This window comes from Triticum aestivum, chromosome 7B (assembly GCF_018294505.1).
Source record: "Triticum aestivum cultivar Chinese Spring chromosome 7B, IWGSC CS RefSeq v2.1, whole genome shotgun sequence".
In the NCBI taxonomy this organism is placed as follows: domain Eukaryota; kingdom Viridiplantae; phylum Streptophyta; class Magnoliopsida; order Poales; family Poaceae; genus Triticum; species Triticum aestivum.
This window is the reverse complement of record NC_057813.1, coordinates 638,862,826-638,876,929: the sequence shown is the minus strand read 5'-3', so window position 1 is coordinate 638,876,929 and position 14,104 is coordinate 638,862,826.

Here is a 14,104-nt window from a genome sequence, read left to right as displayed (position 1 = left end):
TAGTTAGGCTATGCTTCATTTTCGTCACACAAAAATGCTCCCAAATTATACACCCCCGATGACAAGCCAAGCAATTGTTTCGTACTTAAATAATCTCAAACCTTTTCAACTTTCACGCAATACATGAGCGTGAGCCATGGATATAGCACTATGGGTGGAATAGAATATGATGATGGGGATTGTGTGGAGAAGACAAAAAAGGAGAAAGTCTCACATTGACAAGGATAATCAACGGGCTATAGAGATGCCCATCAATTGATGTCAACATGAGGAGTAGGGATTGCCATGCAACGGATGCACTAGAGCTATAAATGTATGAAAGCTCAACAAAAGAAAACTAGTGGGTGTGCATCCAACTTGCTTGCTCACGAAGACCTAGGGCATTTTGAGGAAGCCCATCGTAGGATACAAGCCAAGTTTTATAATGAAAAGTTCCCACTAGTATATGAAAGTGACAACATATGAGACTCTCCATATGAAGAACATGGTGCTACTTTGAAGCACAAGTGTGGAAAAGAGATAGTAACATTGCCCCCTTTTTATTTTTATTTTTTTTTTATTTTTTTTGTGCCTTTCTTTTTTTTATTTTGGCCTTTCTTCTTTTTTTATTTGGCCTTTCTTTTTTTCCTTTTTGGCCTTTTTTGGTGGGGGGGGGACAATGCTCTAATAATGATGATCATCACATTTTTATTGATTTACAACTCATGAATTACAACTCAAAACTAGAACAAGATATGACTCTATATGAATGCCTCCGGTGGTGTACCGGGATGGGCAATGAATCAAGAGTGACATGTATGAAAAATTATGCAAAGTGGACTTGCCACAAATACGATGTCAACTACATGATCATGCAATGGCAATATGACAATAGTAATGTGTGTCGTGATGATAAACGGAACGGTGGAAAGTTGCATGGCAATATATCTCGGAATGGCTATGGAAATGCCATAATTGATAGGTATGGTGGCTGTTTTGAGGAAGATAAGGAGGTTTATGTGTGATAGAGCGTATCATATCACAGGGTTTGGATGCACCGGCGAAGATTGCACCAACTCTCAAGGTGAGAAAGGGCAATGCACGGTAACGAAGAGGCTAGCAATGATGGAAAGGTAAAAGTGCGTATAATCCACGGACTCAACATTAGTCAAAAGAACTCATATAATTATTGCAAAAATTTAGAAGTCATCAAAAACCAAGAACTATGCGCATGCTCCTAGAGGGATAGATTGGTAGGAAAAGACCATCGCTCGTCCCCGGCCGCCACTCATAAGGATGCACAATCTAAGAACACCTCATGTTTCAAATTTGTTACACAACTTTAACCATACGTGCATGCTACGGGACTTGCTAACTTCAACACAAGCATTCTTTAAATTCATAATCACCCAACTAGCATGACTTTAATATCACTACCTCCATATCTCAAAACAATTATCAAGTATCAAATTGAACATAGCATCCAATTCACTTCCTATGATAGTTTTTAGTATACGCAACTTGGATGCCCACCATTCTAGGACCAATTTTATAACCATAGCAAATACCATGCTGTTCTAAGATACTCTCAAAATAATATAAGTGAATCATGAGAGACTAGCAATTTCTACAAAATTAAGCCACCGCCGTGCTCTAAAAGATATAAGTGAAGCACTAGAGCAAAAACTATCTAGCTCAAAAGATATAAGTGAAGCACATAGAGTATTCTAATAAATTCCAATCAAGTGGGCTTCTCCCAAAAAGTGTGTAAATCAAGGATGATTTTGGAAAACTAAAAAGCAAATACTAATATCATACAAGACGCTCCAAGCAAAACACATATCATGTGGCGAATAAAACTATAGCTCCAAGTGAAGTTACCGATAAACGAAGACGAAAGAGGGGATGCCTTCTGGGGGCATCCCCAAGCTTAGGCTTTTGGATATTCTTGAATATCTTGGGGTGCCATGGGCATCCCCAAGCTTAGGCTCTTGCCACTCCTTATTCCATAGTCCATCTAATCTTTACCCAAAACTTGAAAACTTCACAACACAAAACTCAACAGGAAATCTCATAAGCTCCATTAGTGAAAGAAAGCAAAACCACCACATAAGGTACTGTAATGAACTCATTCTTTATTTATATTGGTGTTAAATCTACTGTATTTCAAGTTCTCTATGGTTCATACCACTTAATACTAGCCATAGATGTATCAAAATAAGCAAACAACGCACGAAAAACAGAATCTTTCAAAAACAGAACAGTCTGTAGCAATCTGTAACCCTCTAGTACTTCTGGAACTCTAAAAATCCTACCAAAATAGGAAGTCCTGGGAAATTTGTCTATTGATCTATAGAAAAAAGAATCAACGCAAAATCACGTTTCTGTTAATTAACAAAACTATTTTCGTGCGCGCAAAGTTTCTGTTTTTCAGCAGAATCGAATTAGCTATCACCATAGGTTATCCTATAGGTTCGACTTGGCACAAACACTAATTAAAATATAAAAACACATCTAAACAAAAGGTAGATGCAAAATTTATTGCTAAACAGAAACAAAAACAAAAACACAAATAAAATTGGGTTGCCTCCCAACTAGCGCTATCATTTAACGCCCCTAGCTAGGCATAAAAATGAGGATAGATCTAAGTAGTGCCATCTTTGGCACTCAATTCATAAGTAACTCGCATGATAGATTCATAAGGTAATTTGACTTTCTTTCTTGGAAAGTGCTCCATGCCTTTCCTTAATGGAAATTGGAATCTAATATTCCCTTCCTTCATATCAATAATCGCGACGATCATTCTAAGGAAAGGTCTACCAAGAATAATACGGCAAGAAAGATTGCAATCTATATCAAGAATGATAAAAAATCTACGGGCACCAAATTTCTATTTGCAATAATGAGAACATCATTGATCCTTCCCATTGGCTTTTTAATGGTGGAATCCGTAAGGTGCAAATTTAAAGAGCAATCATCAAGATCATGGAAACCTAGAATATCACATAAAGTTTTTGGAATCGTGGAAACACTAGCACCCAAATCACACAAAACATAACACTCATGATCTTTAATTTTAACCTTTATAGTAGGTTCCCACTCATCATTAAGTTTTCTAGGTATAGAAACTTCCAAATTAAGTTTTTCCTCAAAAGATTGCATCAAGGCATCAACAATATGTTTGGTAAAAGCTTTATTTTGACTATAAGCATGAGGAGAATTCACAACAGATTGCAACAAGGAAATACAACCTTCTAAAGAACAATTATCATAATTAAATTCCTTAAAATCCAAGATAGTGGGTTCAATGCTATTTAAAGTCTTGACCTCTTGAATCCCACTTTTACCAAATTTAGCATCAAGATCTAAAAACTCCGAATTATTGGGACACCTTTTAACTAAAGTTGACTCATCTCCAGTCCCATCATTATTAAGATTCATATTGCAAAACAAAGATCTAATAGGGGACACATCAATAACTTTAAGATCTTCATCATTATTTTCATTGAAACTAGAAGAACACGCTTTTATAAAGCAATCTTTCTTAGCACGCAATCTAGCGGTTCTTTCCTTGCACTTATCAATGGAAATTCTCATTGCTTTGAGCAACTCATTGATATCATGCTTTGGAGAAGTAGATCTAAGTTTCAAAGAATCAACATCAAGCGAAAGTCTATCAATGTTCCTAGCCAAATCATCAACCTTGAGTAATTTTTGTTCAAGCAAGGCATTAAAATTCTTTTGAGAGATCATAAATTCTTTTAAACTATTCTCAAAATCAGAAGGCATCTTATTAAAATTACCATAAGAATTATTGTAGGAATTTCCATAATTATTAGAGGAATTACTAGGGAACGGTCTAGGGTTAAAGTTTCCTCTATAAGCATTGTTTCCAAAACTATTCCTACCAACAAAATTCACATACATAGATTCATTATTATTCTCAATCAAAGTAGACAAAGGCATATCATTAGGATCAAGAGGAGCACTCTTAGTAGCAAACAATTTCATAAGCTCATCCATCTTTCCACTCAAAACATTAATTTCTTCTATAGCATGCACTTTTTTACTAGTAGATCTTTCGGTGTGTCATTGAGAGTAATTAGCCATAATATTATCAAGAAGTTTTGTAGCATCTCCTAAAGTGATTTCCATAAACGTGCCTCCCGCGGCCGAATCTAAAAGATTTCTAGAAGCAAAGTTCAATCTTGCATAAAATTTTTGTATGATCATCCATAAATTCAAACCATGAGTAGGGCAATTGTGAATCATCAATTTCATTCTTTCCCAAGATTGGGCAACATGCTCATGATCAAGTTGTTTAAAATTCATAATATCGTTCCTAAGAGTGATGATCTTAGCGGGAGGAAAATATTTAGAAATAAAAGCATCTTTGCACTTGTTCCAAGAATCAATATTATTCTTAGGCAAAGTCGAAAACCAAACTTTAGCATGATCTCTAAGTGAAAACGGAAATAACTTCAATTTAACAATATCATTGTCCGTATCTTTCTTCTTTTGCATATCACACAAATCAACAAAGTTTTTTAGATGGGTAGCGGCATCTTCACTAGGAAGGCCGGTGAATTGATCTTTCATAACAAGATTCAGCAAAGCGGTATTGATTTCACAAGACTCAACATCATTAAGAGGAGCAATCGGAGTACTAAGGAAATCATTATTATTGGTAATGAGGAAATCACACAATTTGGTATTATCTTGCGCCATGGCGACAAGTAATCCAACAATCAAGCAAACAAAAAGAGGCAAATGAAAGAGAGAGAGAGGAGATTGGGAAAGAGAGGGCGAATAAAACGGCAAGGGTGAAGTGGGGGAGAGGAAAACGAGAGGCAAATGGCGAATAATGTAAATGCGAGGGAGATGAGTTTGTGATGGGTTCTTGGTATGTCTTGACATGAGCGAAGACCTCCCCGGCAACGGCGCCAGAAATCCTTCTTGCTACGTCTTGAGCTTGCGTTGGTTTTCCTTGAAGAGAAAATGGTGATGCAGCAATAGTAGCGTAAGTATTTCCCTCAGTTTTTGAGAACCAAGGTATCAATCCAGTAGGGGGCTCCGCAAAAGTACCACGCACCTACACAAACAAACAAAGAACTCGCAACCAACGCAATAAAGGGCTTGTCAATCCCTTCACGGCCACTTGCGAAAGTGAGATCTGGTAGAGATAGTATGATAAGATAAATATATTTTTGGTATTTTATAATATAGATTGGAAAAGTAAAGATGCAAATAAAAGTAGATTGAAAGATTATATGATAAAAGATAGACCCGGGGGCCATAGGTTTCACAAGTGGCTTTTCTCAAGATAGCATAAGTATTATGGTGGGTGAACAAATTACTGTTGAGCAATTGATAGAAAATCGAATAATTATGAGATTATCTCGGCATGATCATGTATATAGGCATCACGTCCGTGACAAGTACACCGACTCCTGCCTGCATCTACTACTATTACTCCACACATTGACCGCTATCTAGCATGCATCTAGAGTATTAAGTTCATAAAGAACAGAGTAATGCATTAAGAAAGATGACATGATGTAGAGGGATAAACTCATGCAATATGATATAAACCCCATATTTTTATCCTCGATGGCAACAATACAATACGTACCTTGCTGCCCCTGCTGTCACTGGGAAAGGACACCGCAAGAATGAACCCAAAGCTAAGCACTTCTCCCATTGCAAGAAACATCAATCTAGTAGGCCAAACCAAACTGATTATTCGAAGAGACTTGCAAAGATAACTTAATCACACATAAAAGAGTTCAGAGGAGATTCAAGTATTTCTCATAGATAAACTTGATCATAAACCCACAATTTATCGTATCTCGATAAACACACCGCAAAAGAGTTATATCGAATAGATCTCCAAGAAGATCGAGGAGAACATGGTATTGAGATCCAAAAAGAGAGAAGAAGCCATCTAGCTAATAACTATGGACCCGAAGGTCTGTGGTAAACTACTCACAACTCATCGGAGCGGCTATGGTGTTGATGTAGAAGCCCTCCGTGGTTGATCCCCCCTCCGGCGGAGCGCCAGCGAAGGCTCCAAGATGGGATCTCGCGGATACAGAAGGTTACAGTGGTGGAAATAATTTTTCGTTGGCTCCTCTGATGTTCTCGGGGTACGTGGGCATATATAGGTGGAAGAAGTAGGTCGGTGGCCACCCGAGGGACCCGCGAGATAGGGGGCGCACCCTGTAGGGGTGGGCGCGCCCTCCACCCTCGTGGCTGCCTCGACTGCTTCTTGATTTGCACTCCAAGTCGTCTGGATCACGTTCGTTCAAAAAATCACGCTACAGAAGGTTTCATTCCGTTTGGACTCCGCTTGATATTTCGTTTCTTCGAAATACTGAAATAAGCAAAAAAAAAACAGCAATACGGGTTGGGCCTCCGGTTAGTAGGTTAGTCCCAAAAATGATATAAATGTGTAAAGTAAAGCCCATAAACATCCAAAACGGGTAATATAATAGCATGGAACAATCAAAATGACAGATACGTTGGAGACTTATCAAGCATCCCCAAGCTTAATTCCTGCTCGTCCCCGAGTAGGTAAATGATAAAAACAGAATTTTCGATGTGAAATGCTACCTAGCATAATTCTCAATGTAATTTTCTTTATCGTGGCATGAATGTTCAGATCCAAATGATTCAAAATAAAAGTTCATATTGACATAAGAAATAGTAATACTTCAGGCATATTAATCAAAGCAATTATGTCTTCTCAAAATAACATGGCTAAAGAAAGTTCATCCCTACAAAAATCATATAGTTAGGCTATGCTTCATTTTCGTCACACAAAAATGCTCCCAAATTATACACCCCCGATGACAAGCCAAGCAATTATTTCGTACTTAAATAATCTCAAATTTTTTCAACTTTCACGCAATACATGAGCGTGAGCCATGGATATAGCACCATGGGTGGAATATAATATGATGATGGGGATTGTGTGGAGAAGACAAAAAAGGAGAAAGTCTCCCTGTTTGCGCGCATGGAGGAGGTGTCGTTGGGCATTGTGGTGGCGTCGACGATAGCTGGACCGAGCAAGGTTGATGCATCAGTACAGTTCTAAAGATGGAGCGATGGCAGTTTGGCGGCAGCGGCCTCTGAGAGCACGCCGGACCAGTGTGTGCCCCAGACCGGGCAAGTGGCTAGGCTGGGGTCTCAGGTCTTAGATCTTAGGCTTGGCTGTGATGTATGTTTTGTATTAGGCCTAGGCTATCTGCGCCCCTTCATCAACTGGATAGGTGTAGCGACAGTTTGTTGCTTAGACGGCGGCTTTAGTCTTACTGTTGTATGACTTTGTAAGGTCTTGTGAGAATAATTAATAAAGTGGCCGTATGCATCGCCCAGATGCAAAGGCCGGGGGTCATTATCCTTTTCTAAAAAAAGGACATGACACAATTTACTATTTTCTGACTCATTGATTTTTTATGCAGATCTAGAGAGCTTTGTATGAAGTGCTATGTTTATTTTTTTAGTTGATTGCAAGTGATGTTTGAAAATTTTCACAAACATGACTCTTTGGTGGCCCTTTTAATAAAATGGGTTTGCTTGTGAGTTGTTGTATGTACAGTTTGTGATCTATAGTTGTATGTGATGTATCCAACCTTTGTTGACCTTTCTAAACTATATCCACAAGAGCCACTGTTAGTTTCCCTTCCTTAGGCTGATGGGTTTCATTTTCAATGGAAAATAGAAGCAGGGAGTTACTCCCTGTTGTTAGAAAAAATTGTTTGTTCCTTTAGAAGGAGATTTATAGAATGTCGGGATATCTTTACAGTACATTTTTTTCATAAATATATTTGGTAAGCTAATGGGTTTACAGCTTTTTTAGATCGATCACATGGCAAATATTTTGTTTGCTTGCAGTCGCACTCAGCCCCTTTAACACTTTCAATTGCCAGTTTATGAACTGTGTTATGCTCTAAAGAGATGCTCAATAGAAGACTACAAATTTCCGCAGCAACGCGCGGGGTATCTACTAGTTACTAGAAGGGTTGGACGTGCTTTATTGCATCGTTGGTGTTACTGAAATTTCAAAAATATAAAATTTGGTTTCACGTGCGGGGAAGATGATGAAGTTTTTTTTTATAATGCGGTGTTTTAGCGGGCTTCCAGTGTGATTCTCTGATATCTGCCAATCAACCACCACATGCACTATACTGGTGCTACAGTGTCACATGTTAGTGCTTCTTTTTAAAGGATGATTACTGCCGATTATGTTGAGAAATCGTTGACCCAGTAAAATTCGTGAATCAAATCCAAATTGAATACCTCGACCAAATGAGAGAGCCCGTTGAGAAATAAATTACCCGGTCAAAATGTGTACCAATCCAAATTGAAACCTCAATTGAGTGGGAGAGCTCCAAAATTAGGGATCATTGTAAATTACTCCCTCAACCTCTGTCGCATAATATAAGAACGTTTTTGACACTAGTGTAGTTTTAAAAACGTTCTTATATTATGGGACAGAGGGAGTAGCGTCGTGATTGTACTGATATTTGTCCTACCATAAATTTATTTTTCTGTAGCATTCCATCATCTGTGTGTCTTGGTTATATATCTCTTAATTATTTAGTCCTAGTTAGTCTAATATTCCTTGATAGTAACCATTGCCTTTTGTCAATTTAAGTGAGAGCTCTTTAATATTTCAATTATAGTTAAGATAGGCTTCTTATGGTAATTGTTACGGTGGGGTCTGCAAGAGGTTGCTGCTATGCACAAGTTCTTGATCAACAGCCAATCTACTATCTTTTCCCTCTATTTTACTGGAATATAATTTAATCATTTGGTTACTTTAGTTACATGGATAAGCTTGATACATGCCAGTGATAGTTTAGTACAATTATAGGTGTCCTAAGATGTGTTGCTGAGACTTAGTTACCTAGAGCTCGCATCATATGATGTATCACCTACTTAGCATCTTTCTTCGAACTTTTATCTTCATTTAGTTGTTCTCATTAGTATTTAAAAGTTCAGATCTTTCTCTTGAATGCTGACAATGTGTTTAGAAAGAGAAGAATAGTGACTATGCTCTTTCATTTGCATTGTCTAAAGCTTGGTCATAAAAGAAGCTATATCCTGAAGAGCTGTAGTGATTCAAAGGTCAAAGCTACATCAATGCTCGGTATGTAGGTGCGAGAGCTATAGCTCACTTATAGCGAGGGGTATGCTTCTCCCGCTCAGCATTGTTTCACTGTTTTGCATTGGTTTCTTCGGTTTTTATTTTTTATTTTTCTTTCGATCTTTTGTTTCGGTTTTATTTCTTTAATTGGTTGCTTTGGTGTTTCTGTTTTCTTTTCCACTTCAATTTTCTTTGTTTCTTTCCAGTTTTCTTCGGCTTTGTTTTTTATTTTTTCATACACATTGTACATTCTTCATATACAACAGGGACATTTTTTGTACACATTTATCATTTTTAAAATGCAAGGTTAACATTTAAAAAAAATATGTTCTAATGTCTACTTTTTACACATTGATTGTATATTTTTGTATACAGCACGAACAGTTTTATACCTGTTTACCATTTTGAAATACATGATTAATATTGTTTCTCAAATATATGTTTCAATGCGTACTTTTTTCATACAGATTTTACATTTTCCATATAATTAGTTGAAAAAATACATGTCTATATTTTTTTTAATACAGGAATAAAAGGATCACTCGCATGCTCGCTGGATGGTAGTCGGTGGTTGACCCGTACCACAACAGTTACCGATGACCAAGACAATTAGACGTTAACTTTTAAAAAGTAGTGCGTCTGAAAAAAAGTTCATTCATTTTGAAATGAAGTTCATGAATTTGAAAAAAAAGGTTCATTGATTTTGAAAAGAGTTCACAAAATTGAAAAAATGTTCATTGATTTTGAAAAAAAGTTCATTGATTTTGCAACATAGTTGATCGATTTTGCAAAAAGTTCATCAATTTTAATAAAAAATCATATATTTTGAAAAAAGTTCACAATTTTTTTTAAAAAAATCATCGATTGGAAGAAAAATTTTATCAATTTTCAAAAAAGTTAATCAATTTGGAAAAAAAGTTCAAGAAAATATAAAAAAAATCATCGAGTTGAAAAAATAAGAAATAGAAAAGGTAAGCAAAACAAAAAAACAAATCGGCTCTAAAGCTTCCCAAAACCAACGATCGAACTCCCTTGTATACCTATCAATGGGCCACCCCATGCAACATCGATGGAGAGGGGGGGGGTGCGCCCGTTTGTGCCAGTACCTTTAAGTGCCGTAACGGGCACTAAATTGGAATTTCCCTCATAGGTTTCGTGGAGGTCCATAGTTGTGGTATCAGTTTCACAAGCATCCATGAAGGGTGTCGGGGGTTTCAATGATGCGATCATCCCGACCTATCGCACTGCCTCAAGCACTAATGTGTACTTTTTTACTCATTCTCACATGTGTTTTAACCGGATAATTCCATATTTTCTGAGATAATCATTTCAATTTTATTTACAAATGACTAATGAATGCAAGGATTGCAAATCTCTTTGTTTTATTTTTACCCTGCTGGAATGGGTTATTCTAGGTGCAAAATCAAGCTATAAATGGAAGATAATAAGCGTGATGATCCACCACAATTAATTGGAGGCGCACAACTGAGTCCAAAGGTGAAGACGGGGACTGGTATTCCCGTGAGAGCTTGTACCGCGTGTCGTCCCCTCTGTGACGTCACCCCTGACATCTTCCATGAAGGCACCTAGGGTCAATTCGCATGAGAGGCGCCCCGAAACTCTATTCCTCCTACCTATAATATATAAAGGAGAGAAAACCCTTCGGCAAGATGAGTCGCTCATCAATCAAGTCATCCCTTTGTAGTCGCCATCAGCATTCCCACCTACAACAACAATTGCCATTTCCATAGCCATCTCCACCTCCATAGTCTCCAGTGTCCATAATACAAGTAACACACATTGGAATCGGCAGACATTATAAGACTTATAAGTATTCCTCTTCAAGTATCAATTTGTACAATGTCTCTTGTTTGGGATTAATCTGCGATATGCAAGTAGTCCCATTGAGCTAAGGATTGAATCCTAGTCTCATATTTCCATGTATGCGCTCCAAATAATTGTTGCTTCAAAGTTAACGTTATTCGATGTGTTACGAACCAGTTTTTCTCTCTTCTCTCTACCTCACTCTAAGGCACCGCGGGTACCCGGATTACCAAAGATCGACCAAGGGGAGGTGAAGTGCAGAGAGAAGCACACTGGTGTGCCGAATGTCAGTGATAGTAAGATTAGTACGGTAACTGGAAACTATTCTCTGGGTTTACAATGATGCAGTCATTAAATGTTGAATGTGTTGGTTTGGTTAATTCCTTCATAACTGAGGTAACCCCGCGAGACGGTAAGTGCCTTCGTTGGACAACAGAACCTCGATGCGGCAGTAGTCGGTCATGGGGTTATATAGACGCACCTCCCACAAACAACACGTTGAAAACAGATAAGTAACGGTGTCTACTAGTGCCATGTTGATTATCTAGATATGATATTGAGTGCATTTATACGGTTGCAGGGGAAACCTCTAGCCGTGGGCTATTTCTTTGTTATTATTTCTTACTTTACATTGTGCAATTTGGTCTGATAAAACTGAAACTATTTCATAACAAAATACTGCAAAACTCACCTTCTCTAGGCATAACTTATGTCGGTTCGATAATGTAGAGCCACTTAGGAAAATTGGGAACTATCTACACCCGAACCGGATTGAAGGTAATCAAGCACATGTCCTCCTAGGAAGTGCTTCAGAGTTTCATACCATCAACACCAAAGTTACGTGGTTCTAAATACCCATCAATCAAGATATGATGCAGGACGTTCTTGAGAAATAAGTTTCAATGACTAATACATTGATCCGATCATTGTCAAAAGCATATAAACAACATCTCAAAATGCCCTATCCACTATTACAAACAACAAAGATAACTAATTAATTGCCCGTGAGAAAAGTGAACTAAGTAAGTGCTCCAATCCTGTGAGTTGACTAAAATGAGATATGTATAAAATTTAATGATTGCTAACATAACATAATCTTGGGTACTCGCGAGCCCTATGATCAAGGTAAAGACAAGCTAGAGACAAAATCATTCAACAGCACATATAAATAATGTTCTCTCAAAGTAACCAACAATATTTGTATGGGTGTACATGGGACCGCAAGGCTACGCCGCAGCTCTTAGCCCGACGGGACTACTCACACATTGCGAAGAAATCGCAAGCAATCTAAATTGTAGCCAAAGTTAGTTGGAGATGAATGATCAAAAGTCTTACAATGTTGCTCATCAAGATGTAATCTCAATTACAAGTTATTAAACTAATGGAGATGAATGCTATGGTGGTGGTGGCCGTGATGATGGCTAGGGAGATGTCGGCTGTTGTTGGGAATGGCGATGACAACTACGATGGCGGCTGTTGCTGGGAATGGCGGTAAATCGGAGCAGTAGGGGGCCATGCAGCCCGACAACGCCCCTGGCGTGTGGGGGAGGCGCGGGGGACCTGGGTGGCCCCTGGCCTATGTCAGTGCTCCTCGGAAGCTTTTGAACTTTATTTCTCCGTTGATTTTTTTCTGGATTTTTCTAAGCCAGAAATAGTTGATTTTTCGGAAAAACCAAAAACATGCAGAAAAATACTATTGGCACATGGCATTGGATTATTATGTTAGTACATAAAACTAATATAAATGAAATAAATTGAAGCTAAAAGTATGCTAAATTAATATAAATATGGCATGGAACAATAAAAAAATATAAATATGTTTGAGATGTACCAACCAGCGCGACCATCTCCCCTCTGGTGGTTGTTCCGCCCGCCAGAGGTCGATCCACTGTTGTCACGTGGATGGCGTTTTTAGGCCTCCAACTCCTCTTTTGTGAGGGGCAGGCGGCCTCCCTGGTTGCTGTTGCGACCTCCGGTGTCGTCGAGACGGTCCTGGACAACGCTCAGGCGTCCAATGACCTCATCCAGAGATATTGTGCTCACTTTGAGCCGCATCTCTATGGGCGTGTTTGGTTGCCCGCATCACGCCCAATCAGGCCCGCGCGGGAAGGAAGAGGCCTGTTTGGTTGCCCGTTTTCACTGTTGGGCCTGCATTGCACGCTTCATAAAGCAGCCCTGAGCCTGGCTCGCTGAAAACACTCGAATCAGCAGTTTCTCGCGAGCCAGGTCGAGGCGAGCTCTAGCGAGTGGGCCCTTGCACGAGTGGAGACAGGAGAAATGCGAGGTGGTTACGCGAGGTCTTCTTCAACCTCCAGTAAGCTTCTATCTAATCTCCTCTCTCTGATCTACACAACGGTGTTTTGATTCGAGCTAAGCTCTACACGAAAAAGATGCACCTCGATGCTACGATTCCATTCAGGCGATCGGTGTGTAGTTTCGTCGGCCGTAAGTTCTTAATCTCGTGTTCCCGTTTGGAGCTATTCTGGACGAATTTTGTCAGATTCGTCGCGCATAATCGATCATTTGAAATTTCCTTTGACCAGCAGCCTAATATCGCAGTCCCTCACAACATTTGTGTTGTAAGTTTTTGGTTTCGATGATCGTAGCTGCTTCTCTCTTTGAACAACAGTCTACTGCACTGACGCTGCCATGTCGAGCTCCTCTGTCCTCTACTAAGAGCTCTCCTATTCGCTCCTCTCGACGCCGAAGCTCTTCCCCTTGACCTCCTTGCCCACGTCCTACTACACTAGAGTCGTTTCCGGTGTCGCTCATCTCGGCCTACTCTCTGTTGTCCACCTACTGCACTGACGCCGCAATGGCGCGCACACTGCTTTCTTGTGTCCTCTGCCTTCGTGCACACTGCAGTTCGCTGCGCCACCGACAGGGTCGATCATCTTGGCCACCTCTCTCTCGCCCTACTACACTGGAGTCGTTCCCGGAGTCGCTCATCTCGGCCTCCTCTGTCGTCCACTGCACTGACGATACCATGGCGCGAACACTGCATTCTCCTCCTCTGTCCTCTGTCCACTGTTTTTTCAAAGCCAGGCTGAGTGGAGAAGGATATGCAACGCAGGTACTATAGCACACGGCAACCAAACACGCTCTATGGAGATGGCAACCTGTGGTAATCGGGGACTTGGGGTAGTACTA